The sequence below is a fragment of the Protopterus annectens genome, chromosome 2.part1 (assembly GCF_019279795.1).
Source record: "Protopterus annectens isolate FY-2018-M chromosome 2.part1, PAN1.0, whole genome shotgun sequence".
Taxonomy (NCBI): domain Eukaryota; kingdom Metazoa; phylum Chordata; order Ceratodontiformes; family Protopteridae; genus Protopterus; species Protopterus annectens.
In genome coordinates, this window is record NC_056729.1 from 771,888,119 (window position 1) to 771,905,383 (window position 17,265).

The 17,265-nt window shown below is 38.1% G+C and overlaps 1 protein-coding gene across 1 annotated transcript in view; it reads right to left on the reverse strand.

Moving 5' to 3' along the window:
* CLOCK (clock circadian regulator) overlaps window positions 1–17,265 on the reverse strand; it is a 2,173,159-nt gene that overhangs the window by 2,088,989 nt on the left and 66,905 nt on the right. The gene's annotated exons all lie outside the window — the stretch shown is intronic.

Below are 17,265 nucleotides of genomic sequence, written 5' to 3' on the forward strand. Positions count from 1 at the left end.
GTAGACGCCTCACTGAGAACCGGACCACGTGTAGCCGGTTTTGGCGTGGTGTTGGTGGAGACCGCGGGCCTCACGTGTCGGTCTTTGTCCTTGCGTTTTTTTGGACAAAACGGTAGTCGGAGTATCCGACGACATTTTATAATCAAAGGTTTTACCAAAAAAGTGCTGGGCGAACTCCGCCCGACGCTTAATAGTGCATTTATTGAAAGTAGCGCAAAAGCGACAGGCCGAGACGTCGTGGTCTGGGCCTAAACAAGGTATGCAGAGGGAATGGAAATCCTTATGCGGTATTTGCTTCCCACAAGAAATACAATTGTTAATTTTGTCTGACATCGGTCTGAGGCAAGAAAAGTTTCCCCAACGGGGTACTAAGCTTTAAAGAAGACTTCGGTTTCCAATTATTCATAATTTCAGGAGCTGGCCGACCGGCACTTGCGAACTGCTTCTGCTTCGGGCACCGCGCGGCAAAAAAGACTGAAGAATATGGCGTCGGCTGTGTCTTATATACCCCTGTCGCACTGACATCAGGAAAGAAAGCGACGACAACCGATGCCGGACCTAGACTTTGGAATTCGGCCGACCGAGGACCCGCCTGATGGCAGAGAACCCATCTGTGATTAATGCAGCTGTATGCACGATGAACATCACTTACAAGGGCTCAGAAACAGAATCATATAATGGAATTTTTTTTTAGGTAGAATTTGTAACTTGCAAAAATGGAAAAATATATATTTGGAATTAAATCATTATACACAAGTATTAAATTGGCAAGTGTCCCCACATATCTTATATTTGGGTAAAGCCTCTCGGACCCCTGTTGTGGGCAAGGATATGACTAAATTATGCAACTGGATGAGGGATTTTATATGGGCAAGGGAATGACAAAAGGTGGCGTGGGAGAAAATAATACTATCTAAACAAAGAGAGGGATTACCAGCTACCAGCCTAAAATTTGGCTAAAATGATACGAATCTACTTTTAAAATCCTAAAAAAAAAAATACGTTATTCATTCTAAAAACACCACCAAAATGAAATATTTCAAAGTAACATCATGCAACACAAAAATTGAAACTGTAACCCAAACAAACCTTCTAGACATTCTGCCTGACAACTGTCTCAAATTTGACCAACACGTAGCAAAAGCCATAAAAAAGAAAAACACACCAGAAACTCTGCTCCCTCTATAGGGCAAAACACTACCTGACAGATGATGCAAGGTAAAACACTAGCATTTTCTAACCTTCTTCCATACCTTCTATTTGCCTTGCATATTCTTACAAACCTATGTACTACACTTACAACCAATCTTTCCACCTGTTACAAAAAAAGTAGCCAAATTTGCTGACAACTTTGCATGTAGGACTTATTGCAGAGCGCTGAAGCTAATTAATTGGCCTGAGCTACCCAACTTTTAACATATAACTCATTATTGCACACAATCTTACATAAAAAATATCCACCACTAAAAGATACCCTGCAGCACTACTGCATAGGTAGAGTTCTTCGCTCAATCACTAAGCTCTTGGTAACCAAAGCAAAGTCTAAAAACTCAGCAAGCAACTCCCATTACGTACTCCAGAGCACCATCCCAACATACCCAAAACTGATCATGAAGCTTTTTGCCTTCAAGCCCTTACTAAAACAATGCCTAAGCTATACATGGTCATCGTGTAAATGCTCCTCACTTTGGTAACTTCACTTTTCTTTCTTAGCTCATACCCCCTTATCCTTTTATAACATCCATCTCCTTCTACACAACAAACATTTTACCACTCCTCTTCCTCAATTTCCTTCCTACCTCAATCCCCACTTTACATTTCAATTTCTTTCTGATCTTCCCACTTTATCCTTCTTCAAATACTCTAACCATTAATAAAATCTACCATTCTTTTATAACCAGATTCTATGCCAGGAAGTATCCTAACAATCTTACCCTCACTATTTTTGATTCATCAGCTATATAATGCCTCTCTTCTTCTTCTGGTTTTAACTACTCTCTGCCTACAACTAAGGTTTCAAACTCTTTACATGTATTTATTCCTAATATCTATACTGTAAGCCTCCTTACCAATGACATAGAGGTCATAACTATTGTCTGCAGTCACAAACACTGTACATGAAATGTTTGCATACTACATATTTTATACTTTGAATTTAATATCATGTATGTCAGAAGAAATACCCATTTTATCTTTGCATAGTGTCACTACAGAACAATTACCTGTTTGTAACTAGATGTCTTGAGAACTACATATGTGGTGTAGCTTAGTAAAAATTTTTTTGTCATGAGCATCTTAAATGTATCTACTGAAGTTTTTCTCCTCAGGCCTCTGCTAAAAATGGCTTTTACTCAAGCAGACATTCCCAGTAAACAAAGACAAATACACGCATACATAATCAATTACTGGCAAAAAAATTACAACTTTATGAGAAACGTCAAACTCCAAACTATAATGCAAAGTGGACAGAGAAGTTGAAAGAGAAAATCAGATGACTACGAAGTGAAGGAAGGCACTAAATCAGACAAATTCAGGATATCCGCATAGAATGCCCCCATAAGTGCTTGCTCACAACAGTATGATTAGCAAAGGCCAGCAATGATTAAGTTTTGCTGGAGATGTCATAGGGGCTGGAGAGACTTTTTTTTAGACATGTGTGAGCTTTTAAAGGCACTTAGAGAAGATTTACAGGAAATGATTAACAGATGTTTTACGAAACATTGTAAAGTTGAGAGAAGAAAACTATTTCCTATTTCCTGGAACTGTGGGAAAGATTTGACGTAACAAATAATTTAAAGGAAATGTTAGTGGTGATGGTATTGGCAAAAACTAGGAAGTGGAAAAGACAAGAATCCCCAACCAACAAGGGGGGGGGGTTAATTCAGCATCATAAAGAATAAGAGGAAAAAAGGCAATGATAGGAAATAAAAGAATTGTGAAGAGATGGATGCCTTGGATTAGGTCAGTGGACAAATACTAAGGAAGATATGAGGGAACAAATGTTTGATTGGATTATAAGGAGCAGGACTCTGTAGAAATGTGGTACTTTAACATATGGTGTTGCACTTATATTAGTTTGTTATAAAAGGAGTGGACTATGATGTTTGCAGATGACATTGTGATCTGTAGTGAGAGTAGGGAACAGGTGGAGGAGACCCTGGAGAGATGGAGATATGCTCATAGAGAAGAGGAATGAAGGTCAGCAGGAATAAGACAGAATATATGTGTGTGAATGAGAGGGAGGATAGAGGAATGGTGAGGATGCAGGGAGTAGAGGTGGCGAAGGTGGATGAGTTTAAATACTTGGGGTCATTAGTTCAGAGTAACGGTGAGTGTGGAAGAGAGTACAGGCGGGATGGAGTGGGTGGAGAAGAGTGTCAGGAGTGATTTGTGACAGACGAGTACCTGTAAGAGTGAAAGGGAAGGTCTACAAGAGGGTAGTGAGACCAGCTATGTTATATGGGTTGGAGATAGTGGCATTGACAAAAAGGCAGGAGTTTGAGCTGGATGTGGCAGAATTAAAGATGTTAAGATTTGCACTGGGTGTGACGAGGGTGGACAGGATTAGGAATAAGTATATTAGAAGGTCAGCCCAGGTTGGAAGGTTTGGAGACAAAGCCAGAGAGGCACGATTACATTGGTTTGGACATGTGCTGAGGAGGGATGCTGAGTATATTAGGAAAAAGATGCTAAGGATGAAGCTACCAGGTAACAGGAAAAGAGGAAGGCCTAAGATAAGGTTTATGGATGTGGTGAGAGAGGACATGCAGGTGGTTGGTGTGACAGAGCAAGATGCAGAGGACAGGAAGAAATGAAAACAGGTGATCTGCTGTGGCGACCCCTAACGGGAACAGCCGAAAGATGATGATGATGATGATGTTATAAAAGGAGTTTTGTGAACTTTTCTGTATTGTTTAGTATTGTATTAAAACAACTTGTGAATATTAAGTATAAACTACCCTGCACCACCCCAGTACACAATATAAATTAAGACAGTTTTTTTATATATTTACACTGGGTTGAATAAATAACATTTAGAAGGTTAAATCTAACTGAATGGATATTATAGTACTGCTGATAATTGGTACTTTTCTGAGTTCAACTGTACATATAGTAAACAAAATAGAACAGTTTGGAATAAATGAATCAACCACTGGTGAAGAATAAAGACGGCACCATGCATGTGGAATGCCATGTTTGTAAATTAAAAATAACAACCTTACTTTAATCCTTGCGGTCAAAGGCAAACACAATGGAAATTCCTGTGCTAGGTCAGGATCTTATGCCACAGGCATCGCAACTTTTAAAACGTGCAAACTTACAATCCACACTAACAAAAAAAAACCAAACAAAAATAAAACAATGCATGCAAATAGTAAAAGGCAATACTTAATAGACAACAGGCCCTTAAGAGATCTGAAGCAGATAGTAACCAGACTTAACAAAAAAAGCAAAATAATTAGTTGCACAATAAAATGCAGAAATACTAAAAAGAAAAAATACCAAGGTCAGGCATACATTTCTTTTTAAACAGAAGCACAGCACTGTGAAAAAGACAACTAAATGAAGCAGTATTAACTTAAAAAAAACAGAATAGAAAAAAAAAAAAAAAATCGATAAAACCTGAATAGTGGTGTAAACAGTAAATGGTCAAAGGACAATCCTGAATGAATGCAAAAATTGCAACTTTGGAGAATATTTTCTCAACAGCACTGAAGATGCAGCCTGAGGATATAATTCTCTGCTGTGAGCTCATCAAGTGGCAAAAGAGAACACAACATTAAGATTAGCAAAGGCCAACAATGAGTATATGGACAGTGAAATAGTGTGGGCAAAAGGGTAGAAATTAGAGCCTGGGAAAGTTTCAGTTGCCAAGATGCCCAAGTCCTTTACCCGAAAACCCAATGGTTTGAAGATGGTCTTGCTCATGTTGGGACATATTTTACAACACATTTAGCCTATCTAGCTTTTATCAGTAGAACATACTATGGCACTCTACTACTATCAGCTTGCTTTCCATTACTATGTAGGCCATGATTACATCTCCACAATGTTTGCAGAAATGAGAAAGTCACATGGCCATTCGTATAAATGGTTCCAAAGTTAGTTCTCAAGTTTTGATTCCAGGCTACAGCTGAGCATCAATCAATTGACTGAACCATTCCTACTGTTCCAAACCCAAGCCTAGATACTACACACTCATCCAACCCCATTTCTGGGGAGAACGAAAAAGGAGAGTAAATTGTGTCTGGTGCTGTCCCCAAGTTTAGGAACCACCAGCACAGCGGGAAGGAATAGAAGATAAAATTGGAGGTATAATAAAATAGCACCTGCAGTATCATCTTTGCTGCTTACCGTTTTTTTATTTTCCTTCTTCCCCTACTTCCTGGTTGGAAAACATGTCCACTAAAGATGGGCCATAATCTTTGAGGAAGTTCCCACCCTGGCTTAAGCGCAGCCTTATTTCCCTAATCATTTCACCCCTCCAAGCCCAGTGATAACTGTACTTTGTAAAGTTGTGGCTGGGGCTGGCAGTTGCTTAGTAAACCTTATGGTAACACCAGATTTTGAATGATCACTGCTGCAATAGTTTAAGCTATACTTGTTATATCCTGCCAAGGACATAACAGCCAGCCAGCTTACAAAGCTTCAGGGCCCTTACCATTAGACAGCACAAGCTGAATTGACCAAAAGAAGGTTTGGGTGCCAAGCCCTACAGAGCTTTCACCACAACTGTGAGAGGGATGCCAAGTGCAGAAACAAAAAAAAAAAAAAAAAGTTGCCCACACCCTGGCATAAAAAAAAAAAACAGAGGGAGTAGATACTGCAGCTAAGATCATCTGAACATCTAATGTTATAGTATATTTTAGTTACACAACTTCACACATTTATCATATTAATCACTGCTGCGGTAGTTTAAGCAATATAGCTAGATTACCACAACTTAGAACTGCCATAGATGAAGCAAAGACCTTGGAAGAGAGAGTGCCTTCACCCTGCCTGGAATAGTTCTGTTGTACTGGGAATAACAAAATGTAATAGCCTGGTACTTCCAAGATGGCTACACACTGATCAACAAGCTTAACTTCAGCTCTCCCAGTGTGAAAAAGAAACTAAAAGATAATGGCCAGGAACTCTGCCACTTTTAATAAATTTAGTTACCGCCTAGTAAGTACACTGTCTGGATGCCAGCAAAGAAGAAACTCAAGAATCCCTGAAAGAAAATCAACCAGAAAAGGTGAAGAGTAAACACTGACTTGAAAGAATCCTGCAGCTGTTCAGCAACAAGCAGTTCAAGCTACAGCTTTGGTACAAGACATGGCTTCTAGTAACCTAGAGGAAGAAAAATAAGCAAAATGTGCTCACAGCTGATTAAAATAAATGAAACATTGAAGTACATCAACTCAAAATAACAAAAGACTGGAAAAATGGAAGAAACTTTAAAAAGATGTTCAGATGAACTGATAAAACTGCAAAACTCAAGAGGTCAAAATGAAAAAAAAGTCTGGCTGAGTAGTAGACTGCTCAAGAAGAGAGGTTTCAAAAAATAGTAGAATTACAGGACACAGCTAGCAAGAGAAAAACAGTAGATTTTCTGCTGAATCAGAAAAACCGAAAGAAACAGACTATTCATTTTATGAAGGCACAAATAATCAGCTGGACTGATATTCCACAGTAGGACTTGCTAATTGAAAGGGTACAACATAGTGTGCATGCTCCAAACCTGGCTGTTAGAAAGCAGACAAGACCTGTAAGTAAAGATGCAATCCTAGCAGCAGATCCTGACAAAACTGAGGAAGAAAGGCAAAGTATTAAAAAGCTGGAGACAAGAGTCGCTGCAGTGGTGCAGCAGTTAAGAGTTGTTGCCTCACAGCAAGAGGTTCTCCGGTTCGATTCTCGGCTGGAGTACCTTCTGTGCGAAGTCTGCATAATCTCCCTGTGGTCGTGTGTATTTCCTCCCACATTCCAAAGACATGCAGTAAGTGGACTGGACACTCTAAACTGGCTGTAGGTGAGACAGCGCGTGTCTGACTGAGTGGTACAGATGAACTACCATGGCAAGACCAGCCACCTGGCAGTGTAAACCTTGGCTCGAGATGACCCTGTTGAAAGTGACACCCCAACCCCCATGTGCAAAAATGGGGACAAAAAGGGTTGAGGATGGATGGAGAGTCTTTGTGGAAATGATTATTCACTGTACACCAGGCTGAAAAGAAACAAATTTATTTCTGCAATCCGGGAATGTCGAGAGACAGGTGTGAGATTCAAGCTGCTGTTTCAGGCTGTCTTCAGAATATACTTTTATCCTCCAGGAAAAAAATAAATACATTTTTGGTGCAGAACAGGCCAAGAAAGAAACGCAAAAGTTTGTCAAAGAAAAAGTGAGCCATCAAGCAGATGGAGAGACTCCTTCTCATTCTTCTGACAGTAAAGCTCATAGAGGGACTTTGCTAATGAAACCTTTTCCAATGTTCCAAAGGAAAATGCTTGGGAGACAAAGGAGTTGATTAGAAGCATCGGGAGTACCTTGGAACCGAACCAGAGTATGGAGTTGGGAGAAAGAGATGAATAGGAAGACGACCAGCAACATGGAAATTACTAAATTAACATGACATCACAAAGCCAACCACATTTGTAAAATATGGCTGTACAAGATAAAGTGAAAATTATGGACTTTTGTTGATTTGGTTAAACTTGTGAGGGACTGAGAGGCAGCTGCCTCACTTAATGTCATTACATTTTGAAAGAACACCAAGGAGATTTGAAGAATGAGGAAAATAAAACTGTTTTACTTAGTTTAACAATATTTCTATAAAACTTTTCATGACATAAATTACGTGTTATATAGCAAAGTATTTTTAGTTACTGTTGTGTGTATCAATGTTAAGTGTTTAGCTGTACATTAGATCTCTAGGTTTGAATCTCATGTCCTTCAATCTGTGTTCAAAAATGTAAAAGCTAGTGTGTAATATTGCAAAATGTGGATTTTGAATATCTGATGTCCTTCAAAATTAATTTTGAGGTAGGAGGGTTGGTATAATAGTTGATGCTTACCTCACAGACACAAGGTACAGAATTTGATTCTCATCTTTGAGAGAAATTGGCTAGGCTTAGAAAGGGCAGCTAGCCTAGTACTAATCTATGAACCTAAGTGACAGATATTAAAATAATCAAATTCTGTTTTTCTTTAATTCCTCTTTTTTTAGCTATTATGAAATATAGGCATTACAATGCAAAAAAGGGAAAAAAGGCTGATCAAAGCATGATTAAGTTAACAATCTGTAATCTTGGGTTGGTGAGGTGGGAATTGGCTGTAAAAGTACGCAGATCATAACTGTATGAAGACCTGATATGTTCTCTTACTTTGTACAAGTGAATGTCTGGATTGAAAACTTATTACTTTAAGGGACCAAGTGGAAACAAGAGAACACGGAATGCAATAAAAAGTTTTCCTTTAGCAGTAAATGGTCAGCATATCTTTAGAAGCTAGCGTGCAGCTGAGGGCTACATTTTGTTTCTTTTTCTCTTATCTTTCCATGGAACTGATTATAGGGCAATAAAAAGCCAGAACACTGGTTTCTTTAAGGCTAAAAGTTAAAATTTTCTGAAAGCATGCAAGTTGTTTCTCGCATCTGGGATGGGAATAAAGATAAAAGAGGCACAAACAGTAATTAGTGTAAGTAGGACCACAGGCAATAACATGCGTCTTAGCATGAATTCCCTTATATTCAGGTCAGATGGTGCCAGTGTCTGCAGCTGTCTATTTAGGACAACAGTTTCTACTTGGATAGTTAAACTTCATTATATAAAGATGTACATAGTTAACAGGTTATGAGGGTATTCTGATAACGTTTTTTTTGAGGGTTTTTATTAAAACAAAAATGTCTTACAAAATGTGACACAGGTTCAAAAGGGGATAACAAGAAACATCTGTATAAAAGATCAATCTCCAAAACATTAGTGTTTGCATGCACCACATAAGCTGGAAACAGACATCTAAAAAAAAAGCTGTCATATATAATAGGTGGAAATAATAACTTCCTGTCATAATGGTGACATTTTCCGTATTATTATGGAACGTGAATGGTCTCAGTGGTATAGACAAAAAGGAAAGAACACAATTATATTAAGAAATGCAGAGTGCAAATACTGCTACAGGACTCACATTTGGAAAGAACAGAGTGGGAGGGTGGCCTAATGGTTAAGGTGTTTGCCTTACAAACACAAGGTGCAGGGTTTGAGAGTCTCACAAGGGATAATTGGCTAGGCTTAAAATGGCTCGCAAGGGCGGTTAGCTTAGTACTACTCTATGAACCTATGAACCTGTGAATCTGAAAGAAAGGATTTCAGGATTTATATTCAGCAGAACATCAGGGACAAAGGAATACAGGAGTACTTATATTAATTGCTAGAGAAGCTCCAATAGTGAGAGAAGAAGAAAAAAAAGACAATAATGGTAGATTTGTGTTAGTAAGGGGCTACTGACCAGGGAACAGGATCATGCCGGCATGTATTTATGTTTGTTTGTCTTTTCGGCTTTTCCCAGTTAGGGGTTGCCACAGCGGAACTCCGATGATTGGCCGTCGATTTTTATGGTGCTGAGTTAGCCAGCCCGACACCCAACCTTCAGCGAAGGCACGCCCATTCACGCATGTCTTTCGGAGGCCACTCGACCGCGGGGAGGACATGCAGACTCCAAACAGAAGGCACTCCAGCCTAGAATCGAACAGGAGAACCTCTTGCTGTGAGGCAACAACGTTACCGCTGTACCACCGCAGCTTTTTGCTGGCATGTATTTATATTCCACTTTAAACTGCTACTATGGAGCTCAAGAAAATTTTGGCAGAAATAATCCACTTTCAGCAGTGAATTTAACTTACGGGTGGGGACTGGAATTTGATTTGCAACAGTGAAGATGTATCAGGGCCCAAGAAGGAAAATATAGCAAAAGTAGGTACATTTTTTGAAGAAATTTAAGAAAATACTTGATATGGAAGACATGAATTCAGTAGTAGAGACTCAGAGAGAATTTACATATTATTTATTCCCCAAGGTACAATAACTGGGCTAGACTACACAGAAATTATATTTCACAGGAACATGTGCATTTAATTAAGAACTTTGACACACATCCAATAGCTATTTTAGATCATGTGCCAATAAGAACTAAAATAGAAATCTAGAGTAATAAAGTAACAATGAGAGACCGGTGCTTCCCCACCTACCTATTAAAAAGGGAGGAATTTAAGAAATCTGTACTGGAAATTATTTGGAATTTATTAGGGGAGATAGAAAGCATTTCAGAAGCTGTAGCTAATGAGTGGGAAAAATGAAAGTGGGACAGGGAAGGAATAAGAGAGATATTAAGAAATAAGAATTATTTAGAGGGGCTAACAAATGTTAAAGTATTGCTAAATAAAGGGAATCTTACAGAACAAGAAGAGATGCAACTGCTGAGTGCTAAAGAGAAAATAAGAGAGTACTTGGATAATATGCACAAGTTTAGAAAGATTGGCATTAAGCAACTATTTTTTGCTAATAACTCTAGAGCACAGAAACTTTCAGCACAACTTAGACAACAGAAATACAAAGGGTTACAGGCTCTCTAGGTTTGGCAACAACAAGAAAAAGTACAAGAACAAGAGATCCTGTAACAATATTCGCAATGTTTTGGAAATTTTATGAAAATTTGTAAAAAGCACAGAAATGTGGAAATCAAGAAAAAGCACAAATGGAAATATTTATGAAAGATTTAAATATGCCAAGGTTAGAGGTAGATGAGGCTTAACATAACAGCTAAGACAGAAGGAGACAAGATAAAAATGGAACATCTCCAAACACAGGCGGTATTTCTATGGAAGTTTGAAAGCTAAGAGGGATAAAAGTGATAAAGATCTGGAAGGTTTTATTTCACAGTATTTTAAAAGGAGAACCGCCAACATTCTGGAAAAAAGGTATGATGGCTATAATACCTAAAGATGGTACAGACCCATCTTATCCAGCTTCATATAGGCCCATTTCAGTTTTAAACCGTGATTATAAAGCATCTATATCTATAATGACTAAAAGAATGGCAAAGGTGTTGAAAAAATTGAGGAGAAGCAAACAATTGACAACATTAATAGAACAAAGATGATCTGGAGGAAGCAGAATGAAAGAAAATACTGCTGTTGGTGGGTCTTGATGCTCAGAAAGCATTCAGAGTAAGCAGAGATTGTATGAGTAGGGCAATGAAAGCATTTGCATTCCTGATACAACAATTAGGTTACTTAGGAGGAGCTACATGAGGATCAGAGGCAAAAATCAAAGTGGGAGGGTTCCTCTCTGACAAGTTATATCTGAACAGAGGAACCAGGCAGGTGTGTCCTCTTTCCTCTTTTTTATTTGGATTATATTCAGAACCACTGGCAAAGAAAATAAATGACTCAGAAATTTAAGGATATAATTGTATGGTAATCAAGAAATGTTGGCCTTATTTGCAGATGATACAGTGAACCTGATAAAAAGGACTCATCACTGTTGTAAAATATTTGGAGACAGTTTCAAGTTTTTTGGGGATATGAAAAATAAAGATAAAATAAAGGCTATAGCTGTAAATTACGTACCCACATATGAACTGGTTCAGCACTACCTACATTTATGGGGACATAATAAAATGAAGTATTTAGGAGTATGGGTTAAAAAAAGATTCAGTTATGGCAGCTAAGGATATGTGGGAAGAAACTATACAAAATCTGTCTATGGATACTGATATAGCAAGATACAAGCAGTAAAAATGTTTTTACTCTCTAGTTTTTATACACAGGTCAGACATATTTTATCAACTAGAGGGGAAGCTGTGGAGAGTAATTAACAAAGATTTGTAGGATTTTATGTGGCAGGAGAAGAGGGCAAGAGTCAAGTGGGATAAGTTGAACCTTCCAATAAAACAAGGTGGTTACAATTCGAAATGATAGATGTTTATGATGAACCAGGAAGCAAATTCAAGAAATAAGGACAGAGTGGGATTTTGGATGCAGATCTACAAGGAGGACAGCTATACAGAATATTATACTCAGAGTAACAAAGGATTGTAAGAACTAAGCCAACACAAGAATGCAGAAAGGAGATTCTGCTGCTAGAGATGGCTGCAATTGGGGGAACAGAGAATGGGCAAGAGGGGGCTGAAATTTATTGGAGGAAACTGGCAAAGGAACTAACTTATAGGAACAAATAATTAAAAAGGACTGCAAGCTAGAGACTGCCTTTCCTACCAGGGATTGATAAGAGTATAAGCAATGAGAAAGGGATAGGTGAACCTTAAGTGAAAGACCTGCATTTGTAGAGTTTTGGGTTGAATCTAGAACAGAAGCTGCTGTTAAAAATGGATAATTAGTAGGGCATATAAAATATTGCAAGATAACTATAGGAATCAATAAGAGAAGGTTAGAAAACATTGAGAGGAGGGACTGGATAAGCAGTTCACAAAAAAATCAATGGGGGGACAGAGGTATGGCTCCCAAATAAGCAACACAGTCTAGAAGATTTAGGATATTTGCTTGGAAGTGTTTGCATAGGTATTTTTATACTTCAAGCAGACTCCAAAGAATTTTTCCTCAGGTAGATCGCAAATGATGGAGGAAAAGGAGGCAACTGGGAACATATGTGTTGGCAGTATAATCAGTAGGCAGACTTTAAAAATTCCATGCAGAGTACTCTGTCAGCAGTCTTGGGTGAGCAAGTGGATGTAACTAAGGAACTGATTTTTGAGCTGGGATACAGGATCTGAAGTGCCCAAACATAATAATGCATTAAGTTTAATTCTGGTGGCTGCCAAAAAAAAAAAAAAAAAAAAAAATGGCAGAAAATGGAAATCAAAAGTCGAAACCAACCGTACTTGTGGTAGTGAATATTGTAAGAGAGATAAGAGAACTAGAAATGTGATCTTTAGAAAATGGTAGGCGCAATATTTTACTGTGCACATGTTAAGAAATAGATACATTGGTCTAAACTCAGGATTGATGAATGCGCTTTTTTTTTTTTGTTTTAATGCTATTCAGAAGTGAAGAGACATATGAGGCAACAGTTTTAGTGGCACATAAGGCTGTGATTTGTTTGATGTTTATTGTCATGCAAAGTTGACTAATTAATTGAATCTAGCCAAGCTAGAAATGAGACTCCTGCCCACTGAAGGAGAGGAGATGGAAGTAGTAACTTGGCCATGAACTGAAACTTGCAAAATTGCTCCTTGTAAAAAGTCTTTTTTTATCTCAGTAACTGAACACTTTTCCAAGCTTTGTTCAGAGAATGTGTAGTACATCAGTAGGGACATTTGTAAAACTCAGTGCAGACCAGCCAATGCCACATGAGCTTCAGACTGTCAAACTTAGAATGAAACACCTAAAAAAAAATGCCAAGTGAATGAAAGTCTAGTCTGACAACAAATGTTAGGGCTACTTATTCTCACAATCTGTGCATTATGGGACAGATTTAGCTTTCCAAAGGAATCACGATGTCTGCCCTCGACATGGACTAAAAAAAATAATAATAAAATTAGGAATGAGTACTTATTTGCTGCAGGCAGCTTTGGGAGGAGCAGTAAATCATGGCAGGATAAAAAAACATGTTTTTTCATCATTTGCCCATAGTGATCCTCTAAGAGAAGGAAGGAATTGTCCAGTTTATATAATGTTTGATTGATTATATTGTACAAAAGAATATATGTGGTATATGATGGTTTGTTTTCTTCTACATAAATGTAAGTTTGCATGTGTCACAAGTGATAATTCAATAAAGTTGCTTAAAAAAAGGTAATCGCCTAAACAGTTTGTTTTGATACAGGTTGTCCTTTCTTACCCTCACAGTAAATGAACTGATCAGAAGTTCTGGGTGTTGGTGATGGGATCAAAGACTTCAGGTACCACTGTATCTTTCCTATGAGAAGTCTTGCCAGAGTTATCATGAGAATCGTAGGTGCCATGAAACCAACAATTCGAAGATATTCCCTCACGGAGACCAAGTTTTGCATGGAAAACCCTGGAAGAGATCTAAATTTAGATCTATTTTTTTCCTGTGGAAGAAATGTATTTTGTTCTGAGGTATCTGTCTACAGGACATCCTAGGAACAGAATCCTGTGTGATGCAGTCAAAAAGGACTTTTGAACATTCTTTTGGAATCCTACCATGCATAGAAGACATCTCACTCAAGTAAGTTCCTGACACTTTGAAAAAGACTCTGCAAAGATAAGCAAGTGATCTAAATATGGAAAATGTGGATGTCCTGTTGCCTACCGTATGCTATGACAGCAGCTAGACACTTTATGAATATTGTTGGAGCAGTGAATAACCCAAAGGCAAGGCACAGAAATGATAATGTAATCCAGACACTCAAAACCTTAAACAACTGATGACATGATGAGCATCTTTTAAATCTAAGGTTACCAAAAAACAAAAAAAACCCTCAAATGAGGAAGATGAGGGTAACAGGTTGTGAACTGAAAGTATTTTTAACTTATGTACTATCAAATAATGGTTTAGAAAAGAAAAGTCCAGAACTAGTCTAAAGGCTTTTTTCATTCTTTGGCACCAAAAACTTTTAATAAAAAAAGTTTTTTCCCCAACAGGAAAGGAAGTACTGTTTTTACTACTCCCTGAGAGAGCATGTGCTGTAGGACAGGAGGCAACAGAGGTGCTTGGCTTGGTGAATGTGAAATAACTCATTACATCCGAGTGATGCCTCCAAGTGCATCTGCAGTTAAATCTTACTGACGCTTGGAGGCGTCAAATATTGCTTGTTCATATTTACATCAATAATTCTAAAATCATGCTATGTACAAGATTTTAAAAGATTTAATTGCATAATGGCAAGCTCAACTGCCTTAATATTTGACCTCTGTTTAGTGCAGGCAAACCGATATCAATTGTTATCATATTAATTCATATAGATATAATTTTCACATTTTACTAAATATCTCAACAACCAGGTAACACAGACAGAACTCCTCAGCCTCATATGAATGCTCTCAGCTAGATGAATAAAATGCTGCTGACAGTATGTGTGTAACTTGAGTGGTTGCTGAGATATTGTAAGTTGTTTACAAATTACTACAAATGTAATAGTGTATTTACTGTTAATTCAGTTTAAAACTGAAAACCTAAAGAATACTTACCACTATTAAAATAGCTTGTGTTGAATTGTTTGCCATTTACACTTCTTTCATAACCACTATGGTGCCAGAGATATGAACTTTTGTTTGAAATGTGAGGACACAACTTGATTCTGACAAAAGTCTTAGGCTCCCCCATTGGAAGTTACAGTGCAAACTTGGTGAGCTTCATTGGAGTGAAAGAGATAAATCCCTGGAATACAGGAATTTCTTCCCATTGCCATCTGTAAAACTTGCTGAATCAGCGTCGGAACCAATCTGTTTGAATCAATGAAGATTTTGAGACCTTCTGGGAGACATAAGGGTCTATAAGTGGGCAGTGTGTGTTGGCAGGGCAAGATATGTAGTCATTCTGCCTTATCTGACTGTCCTTTGTTTTGGAGGTCCTGTCTTCATTCTGGAACCTTCCTGCCATTGTTCATTATCATCATTCTGCTGAGAACATTTACTCTGTTTCTTGGCAACATTGGATGAGGAGTAGAAAATCCCTTTGAAAATTTGGAGATGAAGTGCTGAAAAAATCTGAAGAGATTTCTTATATCAGCTTATTTCTCTCATCACATTTTTGATAACATCTGAAGCAGAGGGTCAAAAAAACTAAATCACTGTCTAAGGGAGAATTTAAACATTTTTTTTTTTTTTATATTTTATGGGAGGTTCTGAGAAACCAGCCAGGCAAATCTCCTCAGCACAGCACCAGTGGCAACAGTCCCTGATATAGCACCTACAGAGTCATATACACACTTTGAACAATGAGTAGTGACTTGAGAAATTGAAGAAATTAAATCACACAATGTAGACTTTTCCACATAGTAGAGAAATGCAGATAACACTTTATTTTGACTAATTGTGTAAATTATGAGTAAAATGTTAACATACGAGCCAGACAATTCAAAATTTTTAAAAAGTTGCAGGAACCATACACTTTTTCCACAAACATCAAATGAGTTACCATCCTTATCAGGAGAATGATTGGATTTAACATAATGCTTGGGAGCAGCTGGATTATCTAAAGCTATAGCTTCTAAGTCAGGTCTGGGATGAGTGTATAAAAATTTTGAAAGACAGTAACTTGGTACATTCTATCTGCTTTTTAAAGTGCAGCAGGCTAGCCGTCAGTGAACCACTGGTAGTGAGAAACACATCTACAATGCTGTCAGCACTGGGGATGGGAGTAGATTCTGAGAATTCCAGTTGTAATAGCTCATAGTATTTTCTAAGAGACTGAGAAATCTCCATGTTTTCCTACTGAAAACTCTGGCACAGTCTGGAAACAGTCTCAGAGAAAAAGAATCCATGACAGGGAAATTCAGATAACATGCTATCCTCAGAGTCTGAATCAAATATCAGAGAAGAAAAAACTGCATCTCTCCTATCACATTTCCTTTCAAGATTCAATTCCTTGAATCTCTTCAGGAAAAGAGAAATCTTTTTCTTTTACCAGAGACCATCTGAAAAAGAAGGGTCAACAGACTGTACAAGACCATGAGTCAGACTTGATAAACTACTGTAGTCCAGTGAAACTCGTGCATGAAATGATAAATGTTTAATTTTTTGCTTTTCTGACAGACAAATTAGGGCAAACAGGATTATTAATGGTAGCAGCAGCTTCCCCAAGGATGGTGATGACATTCTATCTAAGTAGAGGTGTATTCCCTGCCCCTCTCCCAAGACCGAAAAGGAGCGGGACTCCCTTGCACACTGAGGGGCACTCAACAGCCACAGAGGATATGGCGAACTCCTGGTCCATAGTAACTGTATGGACAACACCAGAGGATCTAGGGAAAAAAGGAGTGGTCTCAGGAACCAGCTTTGGCCACAGCACAATCCCCCATCTGCGACTGAGGCAAACAGCCTGCTGTGGTGGCAAAGGCTTTATTTTTTCTTTTAGTGACTGCAAGGACTGACCACGGGACCGGTAGTTTGTTCCATGTTAAAGTCAAAAATTGTGCCTCTTTCCCAGAGAAACTAAGCAGCACATGCTGTTAAATTTAAAATAGTTAAACGTAACGTTCCCCAGTTAAAACATAGGCACTCTAATACATTGTATCAGCCCCAAAAAGTAATTTAAACAGTTTCTCCACAGAAAAAACATGTTTTAGAATATTTAACTTTTAAA